At 52.6% G+C, this 14,133-nt stretch overlaps 1 protein-coding gene across 1 annotated transcript in view; it reads left to right on the top strand.

The window, feature by feature from the left end:
• PTPN11 (protein tyrosine phosphatase non-receptor type 11) overlaps positions 1–1,363 on the top strand; it is a 46,222-nt gene extending 44,859 nt beyond the window's left edge. The window contains exon 17 of the transcript XR_012625679.1: positions 384–1,363. The gene's annotated coding sequence lies outside the window, so the exon portion shown is untranslated. The remainder of the gene's footprint in view (positions 1–383) is intronic.
• Positions 1,364–14,133: the final 12,770 nt, after the last annotated feature.

The following is a 14,133-nucleotide window of genomic DNA, read 5'->3' as shown; positions in this document are numbered from 1 at the left end:
TGTCAGGACCAAAACGGGACCAAAAGCCGTGATGCCCAGACGCGGGCAGCGTGGCTCTGCCACGTCCTGCCTCGCTCCCGAGGCTGCGGGGAGAGAAACGCCCCGTTCCCAGCGCAGGGCTTGTATCTAACCTGTGTGTTGTGCCAACCAGCATGTGGCAACTACAGAAAACCCCCCCGAAAGCCCAGGTCTGTTGATAGGCTCCTGTTTTGCTGCAGTTTAAGCTCCTTTTCCGCGCCGGGTGGCATTGGCACCATCTCTGCTGCCCTCGCTCACAGCCTTGCGTGCGTTTGGCTTTCGGATGAGGCGGGCAGCCCGATTTCCAGCACTTTCCTTTTCTGATTGTCCTAATAAGTGATTTCTTTTTTTGTTGCCTGTTGCAGAGCTTGCTACTGATTTCCCGGGAGAGGAATAAGAGCTGGAGCACAAAGACAGCATGGAAAATAACCGTCAGCGGGCAGATTCATTGCGCCGAGGATGGAGCCCTGTGTGAAGCCGCAGCAACACGGTGACGTGCGTCTGCATCCGGACAGGGTGGGAGGAGAGAGAAACCCCTATGCTCTCTCCACCAGATGTTTCCCCTTTCCCCAGCCCTCAGTACTACTGGTTTTTAAGGCCAGAAAAATCTTTTAGCCTGAGCTTTGGTATTACCCCAGCTGTAAAACTGCTTTCCCTGCATTCATTATTACCCTCGTTATTTAGTGAGTCGTCAGCCGGCAGATCATCCCTGTCAGTGGCGATTGCTTCCTTCGCCTGACATTTGGGCAGCTGTGTGTTAGCCAGCTGTTTGGAGATTTAGCAGGTTCTGGTGTTGATTTTTATATTGTTCCAGCTTCTTCATCAAAATGTCACCCACAGCTGCATCAAACGCCCTGTCGTGCTGGTAAACTCATTTTGGAATCTCATAAAAAACTCAGGTTCGTTTAATGAAATCTGCTTTTCATAAACGTGTGCTGATTGGCACTAATTAAATTTCACTTCTTCATTAAGTGAGTCCTGTTTCAGATCTTCCCTTGTTTTGCCTGGCTTCAATGTCAGCCCAACGATTTGCAAGACAACACGGATTGTTTTAACATACAAGGAAATAAATCATACCGCTGTAACTTTGAGTAGCCTTTTAAAAAAGACTTAAGAAGCAAGAAAAAAAGAAATCTAGAAATAACTCCTTGGCCAGCTCTTTAAAGCATCCTTGATTCAATTGCTCCAGATCTTGCTGATTTTTAAAAAGTTAATTTGGCATTAGTAATCTCTGTTTATTCATTTATTTTAGTCCGTGTTGCAATACAAAATGTCTCATCATACTATGGCATGAATACATCACCTCATTCTTCCTCTTCCATATTAAATAAACTCAATTTCTCCGCATTATCGTCAGCACTTCCACCCCATCTGTTGATTACAGGGCTGACACCCCTGCTTGGGTTTCTCCATACCCAACCTGATCGAGCTCGACAGCGGGGACCACGGATTTCTTCCGAGCCCTGCTTTGCTCTCGCTGCTTTTGCTCACTTTCTAATTTAGCTGCTAGCAACTATCTAGTTCTTGTATTTTTTAAAAAAAACTTTTAAAGCCTGACTACACTTGGCTTCTGAGCGAGGCTTATATGAATTTCTTTCTCTGCAGCTTGTCAAATAATTACGTAAATGTCTCTCAGCAGTGTCCGATTCTCTCTTTTTTTTTTTTTTTTCATTAAATTCTTTCTCCTAGCTGACCGGGCTCACCAACATCTCCAGCTTTTGTGTTATTGGCCTTTTTAAAGCAGAGAGGATGTGTGTGTGTGAGACTGCCAGTTCAGACTTTATTGTGCCCGATGCACTTGCAAAGCCGACGCACAAACCCCCATCCTCTTGGACAGCCACGGAAAGGCTTCGAGTACCTGTCTGCTGCTTTATTTGCCTTGAGAGACAAGAAAGCTGAGCCATCTTTAGCTTAACTTGGTCTTAAAATGTAAATGCTGCCTCTCTGCTGCTCCTTGAGTCTCCCTTTGCTTTCCTCAGTTTAAACTTGCTTTTGGGATCTATTTTAGCTTTCAGGGGCTGCGTTTGCCGGGAGCAGCCCTGGGGGGAGGCGCTTGGGGCTGGCGGTGCTGGACCACGGGCTGGACCTCATGGTCCCTTGGGGCTTTTTAGAAAGCTGATGCCCGTGCAAGTTTTGGGAAGGGAAACAGCACAGGAATCCAACCTTGCGTCCAGGGGTTTTGGGGGGCACCCGCAGCCACGTCCCCAGCCCTGACCCCACCCCCCGCCATGGGTTTTCCAGGCACAGGGTGTGAGCGTGCAGGGGGGTGCGGGCACGGCAGGGGAGCTGTTGACAAACACATCCGACAGAATCTGCCTCCGGCAAGTGTTTTTATGCCTTTAGATTATTCTTATGTGGTGCATTTGGAAAGCTGTTAGTGGATCATTTTATGGGGGGAAAAATTCCATCTCCTTTGAGAGGACGCGTTACATTCCTTAAACTGCGCCGGGAGAGTTTTAAGTGTGCTTTTAAAGTGATTTGCTCTGAAATATGCGCTTGGTTTGTTCCCCTCTTATTTTTCTTTTCTTTTGGGGTGGAAGAAGAAAGAAGAGGAGGAAGAAATGCTTCAGCCTCGCAGGGCAGTTTAGCTGGGAGAAAGGTGCATAGTCCGTGACAGTCCTTCAGGGTTTTAACATCCTTTTAATTTCTTTTTCCATCCTCTCACCCACCTCTGGTACCACTGTTAAACCTCTGTTTGATGGCTGTGTGGCCTGAGAGGTGTCCTGGCTCGCTGGGAGACACGAGTCCTGCTCCCCGTGGACTGGGGACAGGCTGCCCTCTTAGTTTGTAAAGCGCTGGTGCCTGACATGTGTCCCCAAAATAACACCGACACAGCCCGGTGGCAGAGGAGAGCTGTCCCCTGTGACATCCTGTTTGAAGGGAGCTGACTCTGTCTGGCATTAATAGTTGAGGAATATTTTTCCTTGTCCTCAGGTTGATGAGGCAATAAATAACCACACCTGCTGTGTTCAGCATCTTTGTGGGAGATGCTTGTTGCTGGGTACTGGGAGGCGAGATGGGTGATAGCAAAGGCTGGTAAAAAGAAAGGGGAAAAAAATGGTGGAAAAAAAAAAAAGGAGGGGAAAAAAGGAAAGGGAGAAAAAGGGAAAAAGAAAAATCAAACAGGAGAAGAACCCAATTTGCTTTCCCCTCTTGCTTGTCTTGTCTTTCTTGACTTTGGAACATTCAGCAGCTTCTCCTGGAACATATTTTTGGCCTCAATGGGAATTAGGGAATGAGGAGAGGAACATCCCCAGGATCTCTCCCACCGCATGTTTTAACTGGATGATGTGCAGCTCCAGTGGGTGCCTATTCCCTGTTGATCAGTGAGTCAAGGACAAGCACTTTGCTGATCTCACCACCCGCCTGTGATGAATCCCATGGAGAGCGGGACAGGAAGGGTTTTATTGCAACGAGGTATCCGAAAGGATAAATGCTCAAAGCAACAGCGCTGAAAGAAAACACAGCCCCGCGCTTCGCCACACCGGGATTTATTTCTCTCTCTTCCACCTCCGAGCAGCCCTGGCCAGGGGAGGTCATGGGGCGGCTGGTTCCTGGTCCCAGCTCCGACAGCTTCATTTCAAAGCACAGCTCTGCCTGAGGGATGCTCTAGCAGACAAGTCCTCTCCATCCTGCTGGAAACTCTGCTGGGGCACGTGGAAAATGAGGTGATTGGTGACAGCCAACGTGGCTTCACTAAGGGCAAGTCATGCCTCATGAATGCAGTGGCCTTCTATGACAGGGTTACAGTGCTGGTGGATAAGGGCAAAGCACTTGGTGTCATCTGCCTGGACTTGTGCAAAGCATTTGACACTGTCTCATGTGACATCCTTGTCTCTAATTGGAGAGACATGGATTTGATGGATGGAGCACTCGGTGGATCAGGAATTGGCTGATTGGTCGCACTCAAAGAGTTGTGGTCAGCAACTCGATGTCCAAGTGCAGAGCAGTGACGAGTGGAGTGGTGTCCTCAGGGGTCAGGTTGGGACCGGCGCTGTTTAACATCTGTGTTGGTGCCACAGACAGTGGGATCGAGGGAACCCTCAAATGACACCGAACTGTGTGGTACAGCCGACATGCTGGAGGGAAGGGATGTGCCATCCAGAGGGACCTGGACAGGCTGGAGAGGTGGGATGTGCAAACCCCATGGAGTTCAGCAAGGCCAAGTGCAAGGTCCTGCCCATGGGCTGAAGCAATCCCCAGCACAAATCCAGGCTGGGTGAGGAGTGGCTGGGGAGCAGCCCCAAGGAGAAGGACTTGGGGGTGTTAGTGGATGGAAAACTGCCTGTGAGCCAGCAACGGGCGCTGGCAGCCCAGAAAGCCACCCGTGTGCTGGGCTGCACCCAGAGCAGTGTGGGCAGCAGGGCGAGGGGGGGATTGTCCCCCTCTGCTCCGCTCTGGTGAGACCCCCCTGCAGTGCTGGGTCCTGCTCTGGGGGCACCAACATCAGAAGGACACGGACCTGCTCGAGCGGGGCCAGGGGAGGCCACGAAGATGCTCAGGGGGCAGGAGCACCTCCCCTGTGAGGACAGGCTGAGAGAGTTGGGGGTTCAGCTGGAGAAGAGAAGGCTCCGGGGAGACCTTAGAGCGGCCTCCCAGGACTGAAAGGGGCTACAGGAAAGGGGGGAGGGACTCTTGATCAGGGGGTGTAGGGATAGGATGAGGGGTAACGGTTTTAAACTGGCAGAGGGGAGATTTAGATGAGATCTAAGGAAGAAATTCTTCCCTGTGAGGGTGGTGAGGCCCTGGCACAGGTTGCCCAGAGAAGCTGTGGCTGCCCCCTCCCTGGAAGGGTTCAAGGCCAGGTTGGACAGGGCTTTGGGCAACCTGGGCTAGTGGAAGGTGTCCCTGCCCAGGGCAGGGGGGTCAGAACTAGATGATTTTTAAGGTCCCTTCCAACCCAAACCAGTCTGTGATTCTATGATTTTATCTCCCTGCCTTTATTCGGGGCAGTGTCCACCTGCCAGCCCAGAGGTGGTTCTCCCTCTTTGGGAGACACCAGGAAGAAGTTCAGGGGTTTCTTCCAGCTCATGGGGGGGTTTCTCCCACCCCAGGTCCACCGTCTGCGCTGGCAGGAGAGGAGCAGCGGTGGCTGCCGAAGCCGTCTGCAGGAGGGATCACTGCGTCACCCCATCTTGATTTACTACAGCCCTGCTCCCGCTGCACTGCGGAGCAGATGGAGACGTTCGGCCCTTCTGTCTTCTGGGCTTTGCAGAATTCCACAAACACACTTTTTTTTTTTTTTTTTTGGGTCTTAAATCCTTTTGAGCGGGGAAGCTTCAATGAATTTTATATAAGCTCTTGAAGCTGTGCGTTAAAACCTAACGAGGCAGAATATCAGTTATGCTGATGTAAATGAGGAGTTGCTCCAGGGAAGTAAACGGTGACTTTAGGTTGATGCTGGTGTCAAGAGATCAGGACCCAGCTGAGCGATGGGGGCAGAATTAAACCCTCTTTTGTCTTCTTCTGACCATCAGGGTAACCGTTAAACCCTGGAGGCAAAGAGAGCGAGGAGCTGGCAGTTCAGAGGAGACTTTGAAAACTAGATTAGCTGGAGATGCAGGAGGTCTCTGGTCTCCTGGGCTGGGGAAGTCGAGGATGTCGCACGCTGAGCACCATCCTGCTCTGGGGCACAGGCAGGGTCGGTGTCTGCTCAGACTTTCATTGCTCAGTCTTTGCTGGCACCTTCGTGCTCTCCAGCTTGTCTCGCTGCTTCGTCTTTGGACACCTCAGGCTGTGCTAGTCCCCCCAGCTAAGGGGAGTGGATCTGGCTGGGTCTCCGTCCTGCAGGCTAATGCACCAAAATCCTGATCTTCCCTGCAAAGTCCCCGTCTCCTCTGGCTCGTCCCCGTCAGCTCTGATAAGAAAAAGGAGCCACCAATTTTCCTTGCAAGAATCCTGCCTCTTGCCAAGTCACTGGGGGTTATTGATGTTCTATTTGTCCTGGCCATTTAGGAATTGAAGAGCATTTAGCCCTTCTAAATTTCACCTTTATTGTTTGCATTTGAGCTCGATTTTCTCTCTATTAAGTTTAATAGTGCTTGCTGTTTTCTTTCATGTAGCCATTAAACCCCCTAAACGCAAGTGTGGGTGTAGGTTGGCCAAAAGCTACGCCCAGCACTGCTGGCTCCAGCGTTTGCAGGCTCTGCCCCAAGCACTGTAGCAGAGCTTGGGTTTGGGGGTTACCAGTCACAGTTTTAATGAATTTTTGACAGTTCTTGAAGGGAAACCTCTTTCTTTTATAAATCAGCTTTGATGGTGCAGAACTAAATCACCAAAGAGATTGAATCTGGGCAGCTGATGAGTTTGTGTTTAACCTCTTGGCTCGGCTCTGCTGGCAGCAGGGAGGGCTGTGCTCTCCCAGCCTCGGCAGTGGGTCTGGCGGCAGGCTGGGGCTGCTGACCATCGTGGGATGGTGCAAAGATCATCCCTGGTTCAGCTGTGCTTCTTGGGCCTCCCTCAGTGCTGGATCCTCTTGGATCTGTTCAATGGGTGCAGGGCTTGGAGCAGGAGTCAGTACCTAAGCGTGATCCTGATGCTGAGCCTCTGTGTCTGGGGGAAGGAGTGACATCCCCCAAACCCTCCCTGCTTTCTGCTGGTTTGATTTATGGAGCAGAGTGTCTGTGTCATGGGAAAAGCCCTTGGGAACAGCTCTGGAACTTCACAGCATCTCCTGCCCTGGGTGTCATCACGCTTTTGGCTTCACTCTTTCTAAGTGAACCGGACGAACATCCATCCGAGGAGATGTCCCGGCATGGCCCTGCCACCCTCTCCAGGGGACTCCCAGGGATGGGGACTGCATGTGCCAGCACTTTAAAGCCTTTCCCACTGGGGCCTTGCTACGCCCTGGCTCGCCATGGAGTCTGCTGTGACATGGGCTGCAGCTCGCCCCATCCACGGTGACATTTCTCCAAAAATCCGAATGCTGTGAGGAAGCCACCGAGACACACGGTGTGTATCCTACAGAGCTCTGTGGGAACGAGCAGAGAGATCAAATCCTGCAGAGAAAACCTGGGAGGAGGGGAGAAGGCCTAAATAACCAGCGTTAATTCCAAGGCTGACACTCGATGTGAGTCCATGTTATAGAGGAACACGCTGTACGTGGGGAGGAGACAGGAGCTTTTATTTCCTCTGTGTAAAGCTTCTTCCTTCACTCTCAAAGTGTGTAAAAATTTTCCCAGGGTGCCCAATTTGGCGAGCACAGGCCTGGGCTTTGACTTCACGATGAGACTCTGAGGAGCCCAGAAAAATCCCCTTTTTTGGGTGAAATCCTCTGCTTATTGGCGTTGGGTGGATGGTAACTTTGCATCGCCATTGTCTGCTCCTCTGGATGGCCAAAATGTGCTGGCAATGGGCTGAGTTCTGGGGGGGGGGGGAGAGCTGGGTCATGGTGGCACTGAAAATCACTGCTGGGGGTCCCCAGGATGCTCCCGGGGTGCTCCCAGGGTGCTCCCAGGGTGGTGGGATGTGGGGTGAGCCAGCACTGCCTGCCACAGCCGTGCTGGGTGCAGTCGCCGGCTCCAGCTTCGCTCCTCCAAGGGCTGGGCTGAAAACAGACAAAGCGTGTCTGTCTGGGATTCAGTGTGCTCTGGCAGGGCTGGCCCATCAGTGTCTGCGGCCCTGGTGTGGTATCGCTACGGGAATGGCCCCTGGGATGCTTAACCCTCCCAAGTGTCAGCCCTGGGCATCTGCAGAACGTCTTTCCTGAGCCTGCTTTCCCCAAAAACGCCATCTGATATGACTGCTCTGCTGCCTTGTCCCCATTCTCCAGCGTGATGTGAACTGTCGAGCCACTTGATGAAGCATTAAAGGTTTCAAAAGTAATTAAACTCCTACAAGTTGGTGTGCTTAAACAGCAAGGCAGAGGAAAACCATGTCTGCTGGCGAGATGTCGGAGCAGGTGCTGAGTCTTTATTAGACACTAGAGAATCTACTCAGGACCCCCACAGGGGCGATGTCTGCGGTGCCACATGGTCTCTGGGGGAACCCCAAAATTAGGGAGGGCTGGGGGGGGCACTGACCCATGGGGAAGCACTGCTGGAGCTGTTTCATGGGGTCTGCACTGGGCAAACCCAGCTGGGAGGGAGGAAAGAAAAGGAAAATGTGTGTTTAATAAATTTTGGGGGAAACTGAAGCTGACTGACACCATAAGGAGGAATGAATCGAGGCGGGAGAAGCGCGATGTGGGTGGGCAAGGGCCCGCACGCATCTCAGGTCTGATAAAATTGTTGTTTCCAAAACATCCCCAACTTTTGTATTTGTTAATTTAGTGGCCGATGCTGCAGCAGATAAATCCAGGGCAGGTTTGTAAATGCTGCATTGCTGGCAGCCAAAACACAAATACAACCTGAACGGCTGCCAAACAGTAAAAAACAGGGGAAAAAAAAAAAAAGCTCTGTGTCAGGATTTACAGCCCTAGAAAAGAAAAGGCTACAGGAACCTGCTCGGGCGGGCTGGGAAGGGGCTGGCCCGGGCCCAGCGTTCCCTCCCGGGGCAGATATTGGGAGGAGGGAAAGAGAAGCCGTTTTCAGGCTGCACCCAGCACCGGTAGTTCCTGGGAAGCGAGTTGGGTGTTTTGGGGGGCTCTATGATGCTGTAGGCTCAGAGAAAGCCACGTTTGGGAAAGCGGACGGGTGCAAAAATGTGTAAAAATCTGTTTGTGGTTGCAGGGTTGGTGATTCCTGCCCTGGACGGAGCATCGCCGGCGCTCGCCCGGCCGTGGGCATCCTGCTCGGCCACCGCCGCCGCCTCTGCCCAGCTGGAAACACACCCAGAGCCCAATTTTTCATGCAGTCAGGGCTGGTTGTGCTGCTCGTTGCTCAAGCTGCCCAGCCTTTCCTATGCTAGGACCTCAGTTTTCAGCTATTCGGCGCTTTTTTTGCCAAAAATATTGAGGCTGAGCTCGTGGAGCTCTTTCCAAGAGTAAAGGGGAGGAGGAAGGCGAGCTCTCGCCTTGCAGGTTGTTGTGAGCAGGCAGGAGTTGACAGTGCCAGCTCCTGCCTTTTGTTCCCCTTCCACAGAAATGGGAAAACAATTCTGTGTTTAATTAGTGCTGTGCACCGGGAGATATCACTGTTTGTCTGTGCAAACCTCCCTGCTCAGAGCCGGGTTAACGCAGAAACACGGTATTGCTGCCTCTGCAGCCGTTCTTTGCCTGTGGTCGTGTACTTCCTCCTTCTTTCTTTTTCCTTCCTTTACTTTTTCTTCTTTTTACCCTCTTTTTTCCCCTTTCTTCTTTTTCTACTTCTTTTTTGTTTTCCTTCTTTTTTCCTTTTTTCCCTTCTTTTTCCCCCTCCTTCTTTCTCTTCCTTCTTTCTTTTTCTTTATTCTTTCTTTTCCTCTTCTTTCTTTTCTTTTATCCCTTTTTCTTTTTCTTTCCTTCCACTTTTTTCCCAGCAGGTAGGTTTTACACTCCTTGAGCAGCTGCCTGGTTGGAGCGGGGCCCCGCTCGGTGCCTCCCATCCATCCCAAGCAGCTGGGGTGACCCCGTGGGTTTCTCAAGCCTGAGGGATGGGGAGGACCTTCCCCCAGCTGGCAGCAGGACGGGATTTCTCTGTCTGCCCCACGCGGAAAGCTCTTCTGGCCCATTTCATACATGGGTCTAGAAGTCAGAGAAACCAAAGGACATGAAGAAATCCAGAAAAAAGCAGAGGATTGTGCAGGATCAGAGCTGACTTCCAGTTCTGGGCGTGCCGTGTCTTCTGCCGGCTTGGATTCGCGCCTCGACTGGTTGGGATGGATAAGGAGATGTTTTGTCCCACAGCGCAAGACTCGACACTGGCTGGTCGGTGTCCTGCATGTCTAATTTATTTCCCTGCAAAGGCGCATAATGATGCAGATAAAAGTTATTGATCCGGCGGCGCTGGCAGCAGCCGCTGAGCGCAGCCACGCTGCTCGGTCCTGCCTGTCCCCAGTGCCACCCTGGGGTGCTGGGACATGGTGATGGGAAGCAGCACAGGGTGCTGCGAGGGTGCACAGCCCCACTGAGCCCGCAGGAGAGGACAAGGAAAAGCGATGCTGCCAAAGCAAAGATCGAATTCACCCAAACACCCAGATCTGATCCGCTGAATTGCAAATTTTTGCGTGGAAATTCAGGTCAGCTTTGCAGGTGCATTTGTGGGCACAGACCTGTGGACTCAGGCTGCGGCAGGGGGTGTCCAGGGAGATAAGCTCATCCTGGGTTATTTTAAGGTTTTTTTTCCTGCTGTCTTAAGAGGAGGTGGCCCTGGGACAGGCTGGTTCTGTTTGTGCGTGGTCTCTGTCCGAGGGATGCTGGCTGGATGCTGTGACGTAGTTACGGTCACCCTCCCTACCCGGACCTTGCCCTCGGCTCGGCACAGGACCTGGCACCGGGGATGCTTTTGCCAAAGCCCTGAGGCTCTGGGGGACGTGTGTGTGTGTGTGTGTGTGTGTGTGTGTGTCCCCAACTGGGTCAGCTCCCGCCCGTGGCCGGGGATGTGCCAGAGCTGGAGGGGGACGTGGAAAGAGATTTAGGCCACCCATCAGGATGCACCGTCGGCCACGTGTTGAAGCTGTGGCTGAGGTGTCCCTGAGATGTCATTGGGACACCAGGACTGCAGCACGGCCGCAGATTTACAGCCACTGCTTCTGGCTGAAGACAGATTAAGGAGGACATGTAACTCCTTTTGCCTCCAAAGCGGGGAAGAGGCCACTCAGCTCTTCCTCCAGTGATCACAGCCATAACCAGGAATCCCACTCTTCCTTCTGCAAACGCTTTCAGACCAGCCGTGGGGACAAGCAGAGGAGGGAAGGGGGCCGCAGAGCAGCGGGACGTGGCCAGCAGCAGCCGTGCAGACCACAGCCACGTAGCTGGGTAGCTCAGGAAATAATTAATAGCAAGGTCCATACAATGGATGCAGGTGCATCTGAGCAGTCTTGGAAATCAGGTCACTATAATCTGTTCCTGGAAGAAGAAATAGTTTTCACAAATGTTTTTGAGATCAGTAGCTGTGAGGGCGTTCAGGCAGTCAGATGTAGACGCTTGGGTGCTGGCCGGGAGCTGCGGATGTAGATGGGCTGTGTTTTGGCTGGGCTTTGCAGGAGAATGGGACAGATGATGGAGCACGTTGCAATGTTCACGTTTGCCTCTGCTAATTTAGTGAGAGGCTGGTCCTGATGGTCACTTCTCCAGTGGTGGTGTGGGGAGGCACCTCAGAAATCCCTCCTGACCATGGTGATGGTGCCGGGGGTGGTCCAGGCATGGAGACTGGGGCCAGCCAGCCCCACAGCTCCATCCAGCTCCCCCCCGCCAGTTCCTGAGCTCTGGGCAGTGCCGGCATTCCTGACCAGTGGAGATGCCTTCTCCATCCCACTCTGTGCAAGCCAGGATGGTGTCTTGCTGTGCTCAACACTGACTTTCTCTAAGGAGAAAATAATCGGGATGGAGGTAGTTTTTCTTGCAACGAGGGCAGTCCGTGCCGTCCTTTCATTGGTGCCAACCTTTGGTGCTGTTGGCACCGAGGGTCCCTCTGCAAGCACTGTGTGCTAAACCCCGGGTAGCTGCTCCTTACGGCTGAACTTCTTGCCCTGTATCTCCCAAGCAGGGATGCAGAGATGGGTCAGCATCTCACCTGGAAGCACTGCCTTGTGAATCTCCCCTGACTTCCATAGATGTGCAGAGATTTACAGCCACAGGGCCCTGGGCTGTCACTCCTAATCCATCAGCCAGCACGGTGATGGCACTACCAGTGGCTTCTCCCGGCGCTGCCGGCGGCTCCAGGGACCTTGTGCTGCCCCCGGCCAAATCTCTGTGGCTGGGCACGAGCTGTAGCTATTTCCAAGTCACTTGCTCTTCGTTAGTTATCTCTTGGTCCAAACAGAATGTGTTTACTATATCTTATAATTTCCCAATGTAATAGTTGGGAGGGAACATCCATCTTGGCTGTGTCTGCTGTGGCAAAGATTGAATTCACCAGAACACCCAGATCTGATCCTCTGGGGAAGGACTGCAAATTGTGGTCAGGTTTTTGCATGGAAATTCCAGGTCAGAGTTTGCAGGTGCATTTGTGGTCCTGTTGCAGCGTGGGGTGGGAAGGTGCTGCCTGTGACCCTGCGGCTGGTGGACAGCCCCGTGCTGGCAGCATCATGCTGGAGCATCCTCTGGGGAGTGGGATCAAATGAGGTCTGTCAAACCAAGCGCTGAGCTCAAGCCATCTGTGTCCTGCCTTAACCCTCTTGCCTGCAATCGTCCCTGCTGCCGAGGAGCCGGGAAATCTGCGTTTGCAGCGTTACAGCAGGAGCAGCCACTTGGCTGAGGAGATACTGCCCACAGTCAGGGCAAAGCCTGGAAATCCCCACACGGGAGGTGGTTCTTGGGCAGCAACACAAAAAATAATCACTTGCTGTTGTGTCCAGGAGGGACGTTGGCTCTGTGTGTCTGTCTGTCCGGCAAACACCCGGCAATATATTTTAGTATGTGGCTTCCACGCTGCGCCCCTTTCTTGGGTCACAAGTCCAGTAACAGCATTTTATCTTCAGTAGGAGACCTCAGAGCTATAGATCTCAACTAACTGACTGCAGTTTGCCCAGCGATGGGTAACTTGTATTTATTGGTCTGATCTGGGTGACTTTCTCTGACCTTCTGCACATTTCTCCTGGAAGAGGAATCGTACAAGTACCCTCCTGTGAGGATGCTCAGGTTGAAGCTGAGGTTTTTCATGACAGACCTCTTTATCCAGGTTAACAGAATTGAGTGTGAATACACGTTAACAACTAGGGAGCGTTTCTCAGCCTGCTGTTTTCTCCGAGTGTTTGTGTATTCCAGAATATCAAAGCCCTTGGAGGTTGTTTTTCCTTTAAGCAGCAGCAATAAGACTCCACAGCACTAAAGATCAAAGCAACTAGTTCTGGCATATCTCAAAAACTCTCCTCTCCCTTCCCTGCGGATGAGATGCAGGTGGTGGTGAGAATATTCATGCAGTGATACTCCAGGTTTAACCCTTCCCAGGTGCTGGGAGATTTGCAGAGGCTCCAGCTTGCTCCGCGGCCGGCTGCGAGGAGCTGCTTGTCCTCGCTGGGTGAGTGGAGCATCTTGGCAGGCTGCTCTTAGCACAGTTTGCTGCCTGGCTTGAGCATGGGATGAGGGATGTCTGCTGGGTTTCTTCCCGAAGCAGGGCATGCTGGTGGCGAGGGCAGCTGTAAATACACCATCCGCATGTCCTGGGAGCTCCAACCAGCCAGTTTCCAGCTCCTGAGTTAAAGCCTTGCGCTACCGGCCAAGCAACCTTTCCACTTGCAGCCCCGTCTCCCAGTCGCGTGAGAAACTCAGCTGCTGCTGCTTTAATCTTTCAAAGCAAATTGTTACCCTCGAGGCAGCGGCCTGAGCAGCGATCGATATCCTGCAGGTTTTGCTGGGAAATAAAACAAGCTGGAAACCAGCCCTTCACAGAAGATGGTGGCTGGTGGCTTCGGGCTGAGCCTGTCCCGTGGGTGCGAGGGGACGCTGAGCTGGTGCTCCCCAGGGACACAAATCGCAGCCCTTGGACCCTCCACCCCCCCCTGGGGCTTGCCCATCTGGGCTGGGATTTGCCCCTGGGATCAGCCCCAGCAAATCGCTCGGTGCTGGGAAGACTTGACAGCCAAATCCCTTTGCGGCGGTGTCTCACTCGCGCTGTCGCTTGGGTAGGACTTGACGACAGTATTGATTTCGAAGCTTGTTAAACAAGCTGCACTCGCTGGAAAACGTCCCTTCTCCTTAGTCCCCTCGCTTAGTGTGAATGTAACGCGTGCTGATTTAACCTCACAGTCGCCGTGTGAAGAATAGAGATTTTGGGGTGTTCAGACTTGCTGAGACTTTTGCTGTGGATTCATATAGAAAAAGGAGCACATACGGCACGGAGATGGGTCCCCACAAAACCTGCTGTTGCACAGCCACGTCCCAGCGCTGGGAAGGGACCTCAGCCCCTGGGCACAGCGGGTCTGGCGGGGCAGGGGACGATGCTCAGTCCTGGAGCACTCTAGGAATGACTCCCTGAGGCTCCTTGGAGTTTTTAAATATTATTATTTTCCTTTTTTGTAAGAGGGAACCTTCTGCCAGGGTTGACATCTTGAAACAAGGGGCAGAGCAGCACGCCCAGGGTGCAGGAAAAGGAGCCC

Source organism: Strix aluco, chromosome 18 (assembly GCF_031877795.1).
Source record: "Strix aluco isolate bStrAlu1 chromosome 18, bStrAlu1.hap1, whole genome shotgun sequence".
NCBI lineage: Eukaryota > Metazoa > Chordata > Aves > Strigiformes > Strigidae > Strix > Strix aluco.
The sequence above is the reverse complement of the archived record's forward strand: the minus strand, read 5'-3'. Positions and strand labels throughout refer to the sequence as shown.